Genomic DNA, 19,037 nt, shown 5'->3' on the forward strand with positions numbered 1-19,037 from the left:
AAGACTAAACAACAAGCTACTAAAAAACCAATGGGTCAATGAGGAAATCAAGAAGGAAATCAAAAAATACCCCGAGATAAATGATAATGAAGACACAACCACTCAAAATCTTTGGAATGCTGCAAAAGCAGTGCTCAGAGGGAAATTCATAGCACCACAGGCCTTCCTTAAAAAAGAATAAAATCTCAAATTGACAACTTAACCCACCACCTAAATGAATTAGAAAAAATAAGAACAAACAAAACCTAAAGTCAGCAGAAGGAAGGAAATCATAAAGATCAAAGAGGAAATCAATAAAGGAGAGATTCAAAAAACCAGGGAAAAAAATCAATCAAACCAAGAGCTGATTCTTTGAAAAGGTAAACAAAATTGACAAACCTCTGGCTAGACTCACCAAGAAGAGAAGAGAAGAGGTCCAAATAAACAAATAAGAAATGAAAAAGGTGAAATCGCAACAGACACTACAGAAATACAAAAAACCATTAGAGAATACTATGAATAATTGTATGCTAACAAATTTGACAACCTTTCTAGTGACTTACAGCCTGCCAAAACTGTATCAAGAAGAAATAGATCAACTGAAGAGACCAATCACTAGAAACAAAATTATGTCATAAAAACACTCCCTGCAAATAAAAGTCCAGGATCAGATGGCTTCACAGGTGAATTTTACCAAACATACAAAGAGGAAATTATACCCAACTTCCTTAAAAGTTTTCAAAAGTTTGAAGAAGAAGGAATACTCCCAAAGATATTCTACAACACCACCATCACCCTAATTCCAAAACCAAAGATACCACCAAAAAAGAAAACTATAAGCCAATATCTTTGATGAATATAAACCCAAAAATTCTCAACAAAATTCTAGCCAACAAAATTCAACAACATATAAAAACACCATGCATGGAGATCCCGTCATGGCTCAGAAGTTAACAAATCTGACTGGCATCCATGAGGATGCCAGTTTGATTCCTGGCCTTGCTCAGTGGTTAAGGATCTGGCTTTTCCGTGAACTGTGGTGTAGGTCACAGATGCGGCTTGGAACCTGTGATGCTGTGGCTGTGGTGTAGGCTGGCAGCTGCAGCTCCGATTAGACCCCTAGCCTGGGAACCTCCACAAGCCATGGTTGTAGCCCTAAAAAGACAAAAAAATGAAAAATAAAAATAAGATTGTACACCATGACCAGGTGGGAATCCTCTCATGTTCACAAGGATGATACAACATACACAAATCAATCAATGTCATATACCACATTAACAAAAGCAAACTCAAAAACCACATGATCACCTCAATAAATGCAGACAAAGCATTTGACAAACTCCAAAATTCATTATTGAAAAAAATTCTTACCAAAGTGGGTATAGAAGGAACATATCTTATCATCATAATAAAAGCCATTTATGCCAAATCCACAGCAAATATTATATTCAATGGAGAAAAGCTGAAAGACCTCCTGCTAAAATCTGGAACAAGACAAGGATGCCCACTCTCACCACTGTTATTCAACATAATACTGGAAGTCCTAGCCACAGCAATCAAACAAACAAAAGAAATAAAAGTCATCCAAAGAGGAAGAGAAGAGGTAAAACTGTCACTGTATGCAGATGACATGATACTATATATAGAAAACCCTAAAGACTCAAACCAAAAACTACTTGAACTGATGAACAAATTCAGCAAATAGCAGGATATAAGATTAACATTCAGAAATGCACTGCATTTCTGTATACTAACAATGAAATATTAGAAAAGGAATACAGAAATACAATACCTTTTAAAATTGCATCACAACAAATCAAAAACCTGGGAATCCACCTGACCAAGGTGGTGAAAGACTTATATCCTGAGAAGTATAAAACATTACTAGAGGAAATCAAAGAAATGTAAAGAAATGGAAAGATATTCCATGTCCCTGGATTGGAAAAATTAGTATTGTAAAAATGGCCATACTCCCCAAAGCAATCTACAGATCCAATGCAATCCCTATCAAATTATCCATGACATTTTGCACAGAACTAGAACAAAAAATCCAAACATTTATATGGAACCACAGAAGACACAGAATTGCCAAAGCAGTCCTTAAGAACAAAAACCAAAGAGGAGGCATAACTCTCCCAGACTTCAGGAAATTTTCCAAAGCTGCAGTCCTCAAGACAGTGTGGTACTGGTACCAAAACACATATAGACCAATGGAACAGAATAGAGAACTCAGAAATAAACACAGACACCTAAGGTCAATTAATCTTTGACAAAAGAGGCAAGAACATGAAATGGGAAAAAGACAGACTTTTCATCAAGTATTGCTTGGAAACCTGGATAGCTGCATGCAAATCAATGAAACTAGAGCACACCCTCACATCACGCACAAAAATAAACTCAAAATGACTGAAAGACTTAAATATAAGACAAGACACCATCAAACTCCTGGAAGAGAATGTAGGCAAAACATTCTCTGACATCAACTTTACAATTGTTTTCTCAGGTCAGTCTCCCAAAGCAATGGAAATAAAAGCAAAAATAAAGCAATGGGACATAATCAAATTGACAAGCTTTTGCATAGCAAAAGAAACCAAAAAGACAACTTGTAGAATAGGAGAAAACAGTTTCAAATGATGCAACTGACAAGGGCTTAATCTCTAGAATATACAAACAACTTGTACAACTCAACAGCAAAAAAGCCAACAACCCAATGGAAAAATGGGCAAAAGACCTGAATAGACATCTCCCAAGGAAGATATACAGATGGCCAACAAACACATGAAAAAATGCTCAACATCCCTGATTATTAGAGAAATGCCAATCAAAACTACCATGAGATACCACCTCACACCAGTCAGAATGGCCATCATTCATAAGTCTACAAATAACAAATGCTGGGGATGGTGTGGAGCAAAGGGAACCCTCCTGCACTGTTGGTGGGAATGTAAGCTGGTACAACCACTATGAAGAACAGAATGGAGGTACCTTAGAAATCTATACATAGAACTACCATATGACCCAGCAATCCCACTCTTGGCCATATATCCAGGCAAATATTCCTTAAAATGGCACATGCACCTGCATGTTCATTGCAGCACTATCCACAATAGCCAAGACATGGAAACAACCCAAATGTCCAATGACAGATGATTGGATTAGGAATATGTGGAATATATACACAATGGAATACTACTCAGCCATAAAAAATAACGAAATAATGCCATTTGCTGCAACATGGATGGAACTAGAGACTCTCATCCTGAGTGAAGTACGTCAGAAAGAGAAAGACAAATACCATATGGTATCACCTATTTCTGGAATCTTATATATGGCATAATGAACCTTTCCACAGAAAAGAAAATCATGGACGTGGAGAATAGACTTTTGTTTGCCAAAGGGGAGGGAGTGGGGTGGATTGGGAGCTTAGGGTTAATGGATGCAAACTATTGCCTTTGGAATGGATTATCAATGAGATCCTGCTGTGTAGCACTGGGAACTATGTCTAGTCCCTTATGTTGGAACATAATAATTTGCGAAAAAAGAATTGCATACATGTATGTGTAAGTGGGTCACCATGCTTATAATAGAAAAAAAAATTACTGGGGAAATAACAAAAAAATGTAATAAAAAAACCAGTGTAAAATTTGATTAGATGTGAATTCTAATCAATGGGATTATAAAATTGCAAAACCCTGTAAGAGATACCTAAAAAATATTTTGAGTCTGGAATTTAGGGCAGCAAGGAGAGAACGAAACTAAACCTAATAGGAGGGATAACAGATATTTGCTCCTGTACAAAACATCCTTAAAAAATTTGGTCCATTCCAAATGGTGCTTGAAATTTGATCCTATTCAAAATACCAATGAGCATGTTGTGTCCTTGCCAAATGGTTTGGAACAGAAGCAAATATCAGGAACATTTTGGTGTCAACCAAATTTTTTATGGATATTTTAGCACCAAATATACTGCAAGAGATAGATGTTGTATGCAGAGGAAAGCTAATGTAGGGATGTGCAGACGATTTTATGAATATTATATTTTATTATGAATGCATTAAGAATCCATTGTAGAGTGTCAAGCAAGGAGAGAGAATTAAGTTTTGTAAAGATAATACTGAGTGATATGTGGAAATTTCTTCTAGGAATACAAGTATGAATGGATAGAAACACTGAGGTAGATAATATTTTGATGGTCAGGTTTGAGAGTCAAATTATAGTTCCATTTTAGTATTGTTATATTTAAGATACTTATTAAACATGAAGGTATACTACATGAATAAGTAGCTGAATATAAAATCCAGAGTACAGGGAGTAGTCTGCAAACAAATGTTATTATAGCTATGCATCTGGATGAGATAACCAAGGGAAAATCTGTATTAAAAAAAAAGTCAAGCAAACAGATAACTGAATGACGTCTGGAATTTTTGTTAGATCTTCTTTCACTCTTTTGAAAATTGAACAAACTCATTTCCTCTAGACAGGTGCCTACCTCGGTAATCAGAAATAAAGCAAATAGAAAAACAATGTATTCCAACTTTAAGAGGGGATGGTCCTGAGGGCACAGCATTCAGCTAGCAGAATTCTAAATCTCCAGGCCAGAGTAGCTAGAGGTGGGGGTCTGGATTCAAGGTAGTAGTAGCAGCAGTAGTAGTAGCAGTAGTAGTGGTTGTGGTGGTGATGGTGTTTTTTAAAACAAACAATATGGAAACATGAATATATGCTGATGAATTGATTTAGTTGACAAAGAAATTGATAGTAAAAAGTGAAACAAGTATAAAAGGAGAAATGAGATCACTAAGAAGATAAGAAGGTATGGAATACAAGAAGGGATTCAAGTGGAAGAGAAAATCTGCATAGGAAAAGAAACACTTATTCTGTTGTGTTAAAAGGAAAGGCATCTTCCTACATAGATTTAGGAAGGCTGGTGGAGTAGATAATATTAAAGGCAAAGATATTATAACCTGATAGTGTCTTTTATTTCTATGGAGTTTGTGTCAAGGTCATTATCTGAATTAGGTTATGACACAAAATTAAAGGTAGAGGTGGACTATGTAAGCACTCTGATGATTACTTTTTAGCTTCAGAAAGAAAAGTGTGACATTTGGTAAAGTGTGTGTGTGTGTGTATATGTGTGTGTGTGTGTGTGTGTAGAATGTGGGAGAGGGCTATGAGGTCAGATTGGATGATTTATACACCAATATGGGATTGAGTGTCAATAGAATGATGGTGACTGAGTGATGTATAGTAGAATTCAATTTAGAAATAGGAGCAAGCAGGGCATGAAAATATTTAAGTTGCAAATGGAAGCATTCAAAATTTGACTTACTTTCCATTAATTTGCAAAATAATGTGGATCATATATAAATAAGGTTTAAAAATGTTTTTAAGGATGTTTAAACAATGTATTCTTGAGTGATTCATACAATTATACAATTATATTTATTTATTTATTGTGCATGACTCTTGAAGAAAAGCTTGGTGAACTAAAGGTAAACCAGAAATCAGCTATTACCCGACTTTCATATGTGCTTCATTAGAAAAGTTCAAATTAATTGCATTGCAAACAGCAGGACAACATGCTAGAATATGGAGATTTTGGCACAGGATTGCCTCCTCCCACAGACACATCAAAATTACAGTTACATATAGAGGAACTACCTCTGATAATCACCTGAAAACTAGCAGAAAATATTTTCTACAACTAAAGATAAAAAGGAAAAGCCACATCGAAATGAGTAGGAGGGCTGGAAATTGGTATGACTTGTACCCACAACCCTGGGACTGCAACCAAAAGGCCAGAAGAATATTATAGCCTCAGAAGTCCTCCCTGAAGGACAAGGGCTTAGAAACCCACACTGGATTCCCCAGTATGGGGGGCCTGTACTGATAAGATGAGCTCCTATGTCTGGCTTTGAAATCCATCAAGGGTTACATCTAAGAGAACCAGAGGGCTATATGAATCCAATAAACTACTCTTAGAGTGAGAAAAACTCACTTGCTCCAAGGCCTAGCACAGATGGAGCAGTTTGAAAAGCATGTTGATCTTACCTGAAGGAGGTTCTTTAACTTTAAGGTTCGTCTTCAGGGGGCAGACATATATTGGATCTTGCTCTGTGTATAAAGGATCTTGTGGATGTTAGCTTTTTCTTTTCTTTTTTCTCATTCTCTACCTAGCTGGCTCAGTGCTGGTGGATGTCATTTCTGACTCTTCCCATCTAACTTACTAGCATTGCTTACCCCACCCTGGTTTCACCTGCAGACCCAACACAACCAGTGCTCCTCCAAAATGCACCTCTACTCTGCCAGTCCTAGCAGTTGTCCTTGGTCAGCACCAGTATGACCCTGAAGCATCTTCCATCCAGGGGACAGCCCCACACACTGGAGTGCCCAGACTTAATAGTCGGCTGCACCTGTGGCCAGCCCCAAACACTAACATGCTTGCACCAATTATGGCCCAGTCACAATAAGAGGGCACCTGCAACATATAAGGGGGATATTTCTGGAACACCTGGCTCTGGTGACTGGGAGAAATGTGCTACTGGGCCACACATGACACCTTCTACACAAAGCCACTCTTTTAAGACTGGGAGCTATAGCTGATCTAGAAAATACATAGAAACAAAATCAAAGGGTTAGGGAAAATGAGGAGACAAAGGCTTATGTTCCAAAGGAAAGCACAAAATAAATCCTTAGGAAAAGAACTAAAGCAACCTTAGAGAGGAAGGGTTCAAAGTCATAGTCATGAATTTGCTCACCAACTCAGTAGAAGAATGGAGAAACAGGGAGCACTTCAATCAAAAGTTATAAAATAGAAAATGAACCAATCAGAACTAAAGAAAAAATAACTGAAATTTAAAAATACACTAAAGGGAAGCAGGACTGCTCAGCAATCTGGAAGATAGGTTAGTAGTTAACATTCAATTGGAACAACAAAAAGGAAAAGAAGAAACATCCGCAAAATGAGTATGGATCTCTGGTTCAACATCAGGTATGCTGCAATTCATATTATTTGAGTCCCTGAAAAGAGAAAAGAAGGAGGAAAAGACAGAAAAGCTATTTGAAAAATATACCTAGCAGGCATGGCATGGCTGAAAACTTACCTAGCAGGCAAAGGACACAGACACCCAAATACAGTAAGCACAGAAAGTCCCAAACAAGATGAATAGAATGAAACACACTGCAATTAAAAACATCAAAAGTTAAAGACAGAGAATATTGAAAGAAGTAAGAGAAAAACAACTAGCTGCATATAGGGGTGTCCCCATAAGAAATCAGCTAACTTTTCATCAGAAACTTACAGCGAAGGAGGGAGTGATACAACACATTCAACACCCTGCACCCTGAAAGGAAAAAAAAAGTTGCAAGTAAAAATACTCTATCTGGAAGATTATCATACAGAATTGAAAAAGAGATAGCTTCCCAACATTCACAAAGTAAAGGATTTCATCATCAATAAACCAAACCTACAAGATATGCTAAAGAGATTCATTAAAAAGAAAAAAAGGACCACACCTAGAAATACAAAAATTACGAAAGAAAAATAATCACATCAATGAAGGCAAATATATCATAAAGGGAATGGATCAATCACCTACAGTGCTAACACAAAGGTTAAAAGTTCAAACTAGTTAAATTATATATATGTATATCTATAATAATTATTTATGGAGAGTTCCCATTGTGGCGCAGCAGAAATGAATCTGACTAGTATCCTCAAGGATATAGGTTTGATCCCTGGCCTCACTCAGTGGGTTAAGAATCTGGCATTGTGTGATGTATGTCAGATGCAACCCAGATCTGACATTCCCGTGGCTACAGCTCCAATTTGACCCCTAGCCTGGGAACCTCCATATACCTTGGGTACCACCATGAAAAAAATGACAAAAAAATTAATTATTTATGGAATGTATAAAATAAAAAATGTAAAATATGTCAAAAAATAAAAAAAATGTAAAATATGTCAAAAAATAAAACATGGGAATGGAGAACAAAATGTAGTGCTATTAGAATGCACTCAAATTTAAATGAGCATCAGCTTAAAAACAAACTGCTACATAAATATTTTGTTATGTAAGGATCTTGTGGTAAATCACAAACCAAAAACTGAAAATAAATATAGGATAGACAAAAAGAAAGGAATACAAATATAACAAGTCATCAAGTCACAGGGGAGGAGAACAAGACAAGAAAGGGACAGATAAGACATATAATAACCAGAAAACAATTTAAAAAATGATAATAAGTACATGCCTAACAGTAATTATTTTAAATAAAAATGAATCAAACACTACAATCAAAAGACATATGATGGCTGAATGACTAAAAAACAGACTCATATATATACTTCCTGTAAGAGACTTACTTCATATCAAAGGAGACCTAGAGACAGAAAGGGAAGGAAGGGATGAAAATGATTACTCCATGCAGGAGTTCCCATTGTGGCTCAGTGGTAATGAACCCAACTGGATCCAGGAGGAGTGGTTTTGATCCCTGGCCTCGCTCAGTGGGTTAAGGATCTGGCATTGTCATGAGCTGCAGTGTAGGTTGCAGACAGGCTCAGATCCTGCATTGCTGTGGCTGTGGCTGTGGCTTGCAGCTGCAGCTCCAATTAGACCCCTATCCTGGGACCCTCCATATGCCATGGGCATGGCCCTAAAAAGCCAAAAAAAAAAAAAAATTCCATGCAAGCAGAAATTAATCTAAAGAAAGCTGGATAGCAATCTCTATATCGGACAAAATAGACTTTAAAACAAGACTGTTAGATCAAAAAAGACATTATATAATGATAAATCAATCTAATAAAACACTTGTAAATATATGTGTACCTAATATGGAGAAGCCTAAATATATAAACCAAATATTAACATATGTAAGGGGAGAAATTGACAGTAATATAATAATAGTAGGGGACCTTAACACCCACTTACAAAAATGAATAGATTATCCAGAGAGAAAAGTAATATGAAAACATTAATTTAAGGACACATTGTACCAGATAGATTTAAAAAATTTATATAGGACATTTCACCCCAATAGAGTAGAAAACACATTTTTTTCAAGTGCACATAAAACCTCCAGGACAGGAGTTCCTGTTGTGGCCTAGCAGAAATGAATCTGACTAGCATCCATGAGGTTGCAGGTTTGATTCCTGGCCTTGCTCAGTGGGTTAAGGATTCAGCATTGCCATGAGCTGTGATGTAGGTTACAGATGTGGCTCAGATCTGGAGTTGCTGTGGCGTGGCATAGGCCAGCAGCTGCAGCTCAATTTTGACCCCTAGCCTGGGAACCTTCATATGCCATGTGTGCAGTCCTAAAAAGACAAAAAAAAAACCCAAAAAACAAAAAAAACCTTTCTCCAGGGTAGATCACATATTAAGCCACAATAAATTTAATAAGATTGAAATCATATCAAGCATCTTTTTCAACCACAGCACTATGAGACTAGAAATCAAGTACAAGAAAAAAAACTGGAAAAATGTAGTCCAAACAACATGCTATTAAATAACAAATGGGTCAAGGAAGAGATCAAAGATGAAATTTTAAAAAAACATACCTTGAGACAAATTCAAGAACAATATTCAAAGTCTATGGTGTTGTGGGTGTGACCAAAAACAAAACAAAACAAAACAAATAAAATCTATGGGTCACAACTAAGGTATTTTTAAGAGAGTAATTTATAGTAATACAAGACTACCTCAGGAAAAACATTTGTAAGGTTGATGTCAGAGAATGTTTTGCCTATGTTCTCTCCCAGGAGTTTGATGGCGTCTTGTCTTATATTTAAGTTTTTCAGCCATTTTGAGTTTATTTTCATGCATAGTGTGCGGGTGTGTTCTTGTTTCACTGATTTGCACGTAGCTGTCGAGGTTTCCAAGCAATACTTGATGAAAAGATTGTCTTTTTTTGCATTTTATGCTCTTGCCTCCTTTGTCCAAGATTAATTGATAATAGGTGTCTGGGTTTATTTCTGGGTTCTCTATTGTGTTCCATTGGTCTGTCTGTCTGGTTTGGTACCACTACCACACTGTCTTGAAGACTGTGGCTGTGGAATATTGCCTGAAGTCTGGGAGAGTTATGCCTCCTCCTTGGTTTTTGTTCCTCAGGACTGCTTTGGCAATTCTGGGTCTTTTGTGGTTGTATATCAATTTTTGGAAAAAAATAAAAATAATTATATATATATATATATATATATATATATATATATATATAGACTACCTTAGGAAAAAAAGGAAATTTTCAAATGAAGAATCTAAACTTACACCTAAGAGAACCGGAAAAAGAAACAAAAACAAAACCCAACAATAAATATCTTTACTTTATATATCAATAAAGGTCAGATTGAAATAAATGAAATAGAGACTTAAAAAACAATATAATAGATTAATAAAACTAAGAGCTTGTTTTATGAAAGATAAGTAAAATTGATAAAATTTTAGCCAGACTCATCAAGAAAAACAGAGGATCCAAATAATTAAAATTAGAAATGAAAATGTAGTTATAACAGACAACACAGAAATACAAAGGATTATTAAAAATCATACAAATAATTATATGCCCCAAATTGGACAACCTAAAAGAAATGAATAAATTCCTAGAAATACAAAATCTTCTAAGAATGAGCCAGTAAGAAATATAAAATCTAAGACCAATTACCATCAATGAAATTGAATCAGTAATTTAAAAACTCCCAATAAATAAGAAGCCAAGACCAGGCAGCTTCCCAGGTGAATTCTGTCAAACATCTAAAAAGCTATAATACCTATCCTTCAGAAACTATTCCAAATGTTTTTCAGTGAAAGGATGCCTCCAAACTCATGTTATGATGACAGAATTACCTTGATACCAAAACCAAATATACTACAAAGAAAGGAAGAAAGAAAGAAAGAGAGAGAGAGAGAGAGAGAGAGAGAAATAAAGGAAAGAAGGAGAGAAAGTTACAGGCCAATATCCCTGATGAACACAGATGTAAAATTCCTCAAAAAAATAGAAATCATAATTCAACAATTAAACTGATCATACACCCTAATCAAGTGAGATTTATTCCGGGGTAGAAGGATGTCTCAATATCTGTAAATCCATCAATTTGATACAACTTATTAAGAAAATGAAGGATAAATTTCAATCAAAATTGCAGAAAAAGCATTTGACAAAGTTCAACATCCATTTACAGTAAAAACAAATCTCAACAAAGCACCTATAGAGAGAAGATACCTCAACAAAATAAAGCATGTATGACATACACCTTACTTACATTATACTCAATGGTGAAAAGTTGAAAGCATTTCCTCTTAGACTGGACACAAGACAACAACACCCCCTCTAGCCACATAAGCCACCTCCATTAACATAGTAATGGAAGTCCCAGTCATGGAAATCAGACAAGAAAAACATATAAAAATCATTAAATTTGGATAGAAAGAAGTAAAACTCTCAATTTTTTGCAATTTACTATATACATCGAAAACCCTGAAGACTTTACAAAAAAAAATAAAGTATTAGAATTAATCAAAGAATTAAGTTGCAGGATATGAAATTGATAGAAATTGTTCGTATTTCTACACATTAACAAGGAAATATCACAAGGAGAAATTAAGAAAACAATCCCATTTACAATTATACCAAAAAATAATAAAGTAATTGGGAATAAATGTAACCAAGGAAATGAATCCCTATTATGCATCAATTGGTCCACTTTATATTATCACATAGATCTCTCATATTCCTTTCATGCTTTTTTTTTTATTTGTTTTTATGTCCTCTGTCCTGATTGGATAAGTTCCATTGTCCTATCTTTCAATTCACTTATCCCTTTCACAGCATTATGCATTCTGTTCTTCAATGCCTTTCACTCAGCTTTTATATACAGAAGCATCCCTGGGTAGCTTATATGGGTTAACTATTTTGGTGTGATGGATGTTTTTGGTTTGGATGCTTGCTGCCTTTTTCCTCAGAGTGTTCAGGCTGTTATCCCCTTGATAAGGGCTATGAAATTGCATGGCCATGTACCCTCACTAGGAGGTGGCTGTGGCACACAGTGGCAAAACACACTCCCAGAGAGGTTGGGGCAAGAGGTGGCACCTTGTCACTGGGCTCTTGGTAATGGCAGCAGGCTATGCTCACTCTTAGTTTGTTGGTGTGGCTGGTGGTACCTGGTCACAGGACCCTTGAGGCAGTGGAAGATACCCATGGGGAGATGGGGGCAGCAAGTGACATCTAGTCATTGTCCCCTCAGCACAGGTGGTGATCCCTGGGGAGTTAGTATTTATAGGCAGTGTCAGGTTGGAGGGCCTTTGTCATTGGTGGGCCATGTCCACCTCTAGTCTGAGATGGCAGCTGCCACCTACACCCATCCCCATAGCCTGTACAAGTTATTCCTACTGCCTGAGAGCCTCTGTGAATGGAAAAAGAGGTTCCTATGACAGTCCCTCCCCACTTCTTTCACACTTAGTTACAATGGCCCCTGGCTTCTTTGACCAGCCCAGATCTGTTTCTGTACTCTCTGACTGTGGTGCACTACACTCTAGCCTGCTCAGGCTATTTTCACAGAGCCAACCCTAGTCCTCCCCTTGAGTCTGACTTCTGAAGCCCAAGCCTCAGCATCCAGACCCCATATGCTCCAGTGTATGTGCATCGCAGGCTAGCATGTGCTGGGCGGCAATACCAGCTGTCTGTGTGGCTCTCTCTCCATTTTGCCATCCTCACACCAGCTGCTGCACTTTTCTCCAAGGCTTCAAATCTTCCCTTCTGCCTCAGCTGATATCCCCACCAGTCAGCGGGCTTCCCAGTATTCAGAAAACTTTCCTCTTTTACACCTCCCTTTCAGGGGTGCTGGACCCATCCTGATTCCTTTTTCATTCTCTTCTTTTTTTTCCCTTTTGTCCTACATGTTTAAATGGAGTTTTTCTTGCCCTTTGGAAGTCTGAGTTTTCTGCCAGTGTTTTAGTAGATGTTCTGTGAGAATTGTTCCACATGTAGATTTTTTTTAATGTATTTTTGGGAGAAGGTGAGCTCCACATTCTACTCCTCTACTACTTTGATCTGATCTTGCAGTTTTTATTTTTATTATTTTTGATGCCTAGTCAAAAGAGGATTCAGAGGATCCTGACTAGATTTTGTTTGGTCAAGGAGAGTTTTTGACAGGAATTTGATCATGGATAAGCTGTGTGATTCTTCTGGTCCATGTGGTGGCTACTGAGCAGTATTTAGGTAACAGATGGGCTGAAATAGGATGCCTAAGTAGATTCACTCACATGCCTGATATTTTGGCAGGGGAATGATCAGAAGGCAGCACTCAGCTGCAACTATTTTACACTATACCTATATTTGACCTCTCTAGTGTGGTGATCTTACTTGATGGTTCAGATATCCAAAAGTGAATGCTACCAGAGACGACAAATTGAAGCTGACAGTCTCTTAAGACCTAAACCAGTAATAAACACAAGATCCTTTCCATTTTATAGTATTAGTTAAATAAATTTAAGAGGCTACATATATTCAAAGAGAGAGGGTATAAAACAAACCTCTTTATGACCATTTTTAATTTGATGCACCAGTATTGGGAAGTGTCAAAGAAGACTTGTATAGTGAAAACAATATGACAGAACAAATATTCTGTCTTGATATTATGGGCAACTTTTGGGAAAGATCTCTATCCCTGCATTATGGAATTCTAAAAATTTCATACAATATCAATTCTGTGATTAAAGTCTTCAATTCTCTAAAGAATATGAATAAAGAAAATCTATGTTTCCTATTCTGAATCAAATTATTTAAACTTTCTGTTTGATAGTTGGTCAGGTTTGAAATAAGATAAAATTTCCAGTGATGTCTGAATGGTCCTATATAGTACACACATATATCACTAAAGTGGAAACTTCAAACTTCATAGTGTATTAGATTTCTAAGCTATCTCTATAGGCAAGAACATGTTGCTTTAAATAACTTTACTTAGTTCCCACTGACTACATAAATGGAATTGAGATATTTGATTACAAACCAAAACACTACTAAGAAATAAAACTGTCATGGCTGTCCATTCAGGAACAACTTAAATTTAACCTACCCCCTCAAGAATTATAATTCTACCAAATTCAAACAATTTATTAATGTAATGATTTTGTTTTCAAACTGTGATATAGTAAGAAATATTATCATTCCCTCAAATGTATATTGTGAGGACACTGATTTGCTGTAAATAATTAGTAGTGAAAGCTCATTTTGTGGAAAAGTTATTTTTAATCAATATGAATAAATCAAAGAAACGGTAAGTAGTTTCACCATCAAATTTATCCAAGTGGTAAAAAGTCACTGGATTTTCAAACATTATACCATTTCTTCTCATTAAATGTACTTTAGTATTTAAGCAATAATCACCAAAATAATTCTTTAAGCTTCATCATCATCTTGTAAGGATCATTCTCAGAGAGACATAAGCCAGGGTTGGCTTTAGAATGTTACTGAATAAAAATTTTGTCTGAATAAAAAGACATCAGATCACCCATCAGTGTAAGACACTGAGCCATGCCTGGGAAACAGATTTTATAAATGCTTAATTATGTATAAATGTACAGAATTAATAATACCACAGTTAAGCTCTTCTGATTCTTAGAAAACTGTTTATTATATGTGATTAAGATTATCATCAATCAAACATATATATTATTTCTGCAATTTTATTGGAGCTCTTTACGTGTATTTAATGCTTGCTAAACATTTACAAATTCAATTTCCTGATTGAATACCCTTAAAGTAATTCGTTAAGATTTTCACTCAATTTACACCAGTGCCAATAAGTATTTTAAATAAATAAAAATTAAAAAAAATCCTCCTAGGTATGCTGGCTTGAATGAATCACTTAAGGCTCAATTTTTCATTGGTCTAAAGTCTCTCCCTCTTGTTTTATTCATGCATTTGTTCATTTCATTATAAGATTTTTCTCCATGTTTATTATTTCTCCCATAGTAACCATTCTAATGTGTTCATTTTTTTTAACTTTTCCTTGTATATTTGTTTGTAAAATGGGCATCATTTTGTGTGAACATATTTTTAATTTATGAAAACTATAGATTTCATTCTGGTCCTTACAGTTTTTCACTTCACACCATGCAATTAAAAGCCATTTATGTTGTGAAGTATACATCAAATCCATTTGTTCTAATTTCAACATGGTAGATATGAAAATATTCAATTGCCATTGTACCCATTTCTTTAGAAGTAGACAATTCAAGTGGGCAAGAAAGGATTCCCCAGAGAGTCCAGTCAGAGGTACAGAGAACAAAATACTTGTGTATCCCCTTACAAGAAGCTGAATCTAGGAATGTGTATGTTTATACTAGGTAGAGACGATTTATAGAATCTCTGACAAGTATCAAAAGAGTGGTAAAAAGCTTAGATCCCTAGGATTTTGGAGTAAGAATATGTCCCTTTTTTTTTTTTAACTAATAATGAATTCACATTTAAAAATAAGCTCCTGCCTTGATAGTCCCTGAAAGAAATTGAAAACCCTATTGTGGTATTCCCAGGCATCTTTGCAACCTCAAACTAGTATATATGAGCTAGATATTATCTGATCCACAAAATTGAATGTGCATATGCATTTCATTTATAAATGAATTAATGAATTGGTATATACAAGGCAGAGCTTCAACAGTCCTGGAAGACACAAGCGAAGTGCTAAGTTGGAAGTTTAGACTTCCTGGATATCTAATCCTATTTCTTTCCTCCTTCTCCTTTAACCTACACCTTTGGTTTCAGGGATTGGTTACTACGACCATTTACTGAAGGAGGCAAAAAGATGAGCCTGTTTATATTTGGAATTTCCTGGTGTGCTTGTATAAATCAGAAATGGATGGCCATTACATTAAAGCCCCATCAGGTTACCCCATAAAGCTGAGGTAAAGGCAAATTCCATTGAGGAGCCAAACTTCAAGTGGTACATTTACCTATTCATTTGGCATAGAAAGAAAGATAGACTGAAGTTTGGATCTATGCAGATTCATTGGTAGAGACTAATGAGTTACCTAGCTGGACAGATCTGGAAGAAATATAGTTGGAAAACTGGTGAGAGGAATTGGGGAAAAAGCTTGTGAATAAACCTTTAAAAATGGGCACTGATGGAGTTCCTGTTGTGGTGTAGCAGAGACAAATCCAACTGGAGGATTCAGGTTTGATCCCTGGCCCTGTTCAGTGTGTTTGGGATATGGCATTGCCATGAGCTGTGGTGTAGGTTGCAGACATGACTTGGCTCCTGTGTTTCTGTGGCTGTGGCACAGGCCAGCAGCTGTGGCTCTGATTTGACCCCTAGCCTGGGAAATTCCATGTGCTGTGGGTGTTGCCCTAAAAAAACAAGCACTGAGTATGAGGATAATTCTCATGTAAATATTTGTTCCACCAAGGACATTACTGTGAAGGAGGCTGTTTGATGGACATAATGACATATTCTGTAGATGACAATCAGCTTCTTTCTGCACTACAGTGATTACTCAATAGACTAATAGACAAAGTTACCATGAAAGCAAGTATGGAGAATATTCATATTTTAATCAACACGGATTTCCCTTGAGTAAGGCTGATCTGGCTACTGTCACTTCTAAGTGCTCTACCTTCCAGTTACAGAGGACAAAAATGAGCCTTCATTTTGATACAACATGCTGAGGGAACTTGCCAGCTACCTGATGGTAGATTATATTGGACCTTTTCCATTTTGAAGTGGATGCAATCTGTCCTCACAAGAATGCTTACATAATATGGATATAGGTTTGGTTCCCCTGGCCATTACCATTATCCTTAAATGTATAAAATGCCTTATCTATTTCTGTGGTATTTTACACAGAATCACCTATGAAAAAGAAACTTTTTACAGAGAAGGAAATAAAGTGGTAAGCACAGGCATACACAATGTAATGGTTTCATGGTCCATTATCTTAGTACCCAGGAATAATTGTTTTGACAGAATACTGGAATATTCTGCTAAAGTTTCAATTACAACACCAGCTATTAGACAACAATTTTTGATATAGGGATACTATCACACTGGCTGTGTTCTTTCTACAAACAGTAGCCAAAATGTGATGCCTCTTTCCTATAGCATGAACTCATGTTTCTGAAACCAAGGGATGGAAGTAGGAATGCTATTATCACTCTTACATCTACTAACTCCCTAGAGTAATGTTTGTTTCTCACCTTTGAAACCTTAGAATTGATATGTTAAAAAGTCCTGGTGCATAAGGGTATTATATGTACAGTAGGAATACAGTTATGGTTCTGTTAAGATGAAAGTTGGACCTTACTTTCTTCTGATCACATTCATGATCTGAACCTACAAATAGAAAAAAAGATCACTTTACTGGCCAGAGCAATTAATTCCAACTACCAATGAGAAATCATGTTGCTGCTATACAGGGAGAGGAAGGAAAATTCTGCCTGGAGCTTAGGAAATACAGTGGGCAACTTTTAGTATTACTTTGTCCTGGTCAACAGAAAACTATGGCAATCAACAAAGGCAGAAAGCCTCAAGGACTCAGATATTGTGGAAATAAATGTTATGATTTCTCTACCAGGTAAAGAGACTATTTAGCAATGATGTTGGCAGAAAATAAGGGGATATGGAATGAGTCATAGAAAAAGGAAGTTATGATTATTAGTTTAGATCTTGTGACAAGCTTAGAGATATGTGTTGTATTGATTTTCTGCTCCCTTCTCTTCTAAAGAGCTATGCTGTTTCAGATTTTAAGTGGTAATATGAGTAAAATGATTTTATCTTGCAATGATAGAGTAGCTGACCAATCAGTCCAACTTTTTGTGCTCCCATTGCTTGGAATATATTTTTTTTCATCCAGATGAAGGACAAGAATGGAAACTAATGGGTTTGGAAGGGGAATAGACTCTGCTAAATGTTTTCAGTTACTTCTTCCAGATAGTCTTCAAGCTTTGGGTTTCTCATCATGCCCTGAGAACTGCAATGACATGACTACCTGTCTTTATGGATTTTTGTTGCCAATGGGAAACAGGATAATACAAATGATGGAAAAGATAAATTAGAGGATTTCCCACTCACTCCTTGCCAGCCATGGCTTAGCAGTGGCTGCATTTCTCTACCCAAGGCCCAAGATCCTGCTAAGAAGCACTCTCCTACGGTAATGGTTTCACTTGTCCTAGAATTTCTACAACCATACCTTTCTTTGGATGATTCTAAGGATGACCCTAAGGTCCTAATGATGGTTAAAACTTCCTGTTGTTTACATCCCTAGAATATTTTACAACAGGTCACTGCTTTCACTTAATCCTGCTCATACCTTTCCTTTCATTACCTGCTTTTTATTCACCCCTTTTGAGTGTGTCATCTGTTTCTTGAATAGATAGCACATGGTGATCTAAAACAAAACAAAAAAAATCATTGAGTTATTTACACATATTCAAGAAAGCACAATACTTCTTCAACAATTTTTTGTTGTGGATGAGTAGTTTGTTTAGAACAATGTAATATTTTTCCCTCCTTAGGGAAAATACCTATAGTTTCTTTTTTTTAATGGCTTTTCTTTTTTTTTGAAACAAATATAATCTTTTTTTTTTAATTGAAACATAGTTTCTGATGTTCAAGAAACTAATATCCTTATTTTAGGGTTCTTATATAGAAACTTATCTTGTATATTTTCTTTAAGAAGATGAGGCAGGGAGTTCCCATTGTGGATCAGTGGTTAACAAACCTGACTAGTATCCATGAGGATGCGAGTTCAATCCCTGGCCTTGCTCAGTGGGTTAAGGATCTGGTGTTGCCAAGAGCTCTGGTGTAGGTCTCAGATCCAGTGTTGCTGTGGCTATGGCTGTGGTGTAGGCCAGAAGCTACAGCTCCAATTCAACCCTTAGCCTGCACCCTGAACCCTGCAGGTGCAGCCCTAAATGGACAAAAAGACAAAAAAAAAAAAAGATAAGGCGTTCTAAAGTCCCTCTGCTAAGACTCGGTATGTTGCAAGTTTTAACACTGAAGAGGATGTTTCAGAAGCAGAACATCTACAGCTGTTACTTTTAAAAGAATTTGTACAACAGCCAAAGAAGAAGAA

The sequence above is a fragment of the Phacochoerus africanus genome, chromosome X, assembly GCF_016906955.1.
Source record: "Phacochoerus africanus isolate WHEZ1 chromosome X, ROS_Pafr_v1, whole genome shotgun sequence".
NCBI lineage: Eukaryota > Metazoa > Chordata > Mammalia > Artiodactyla > Suidae > Phacochoerus > Phacochoerus africanus.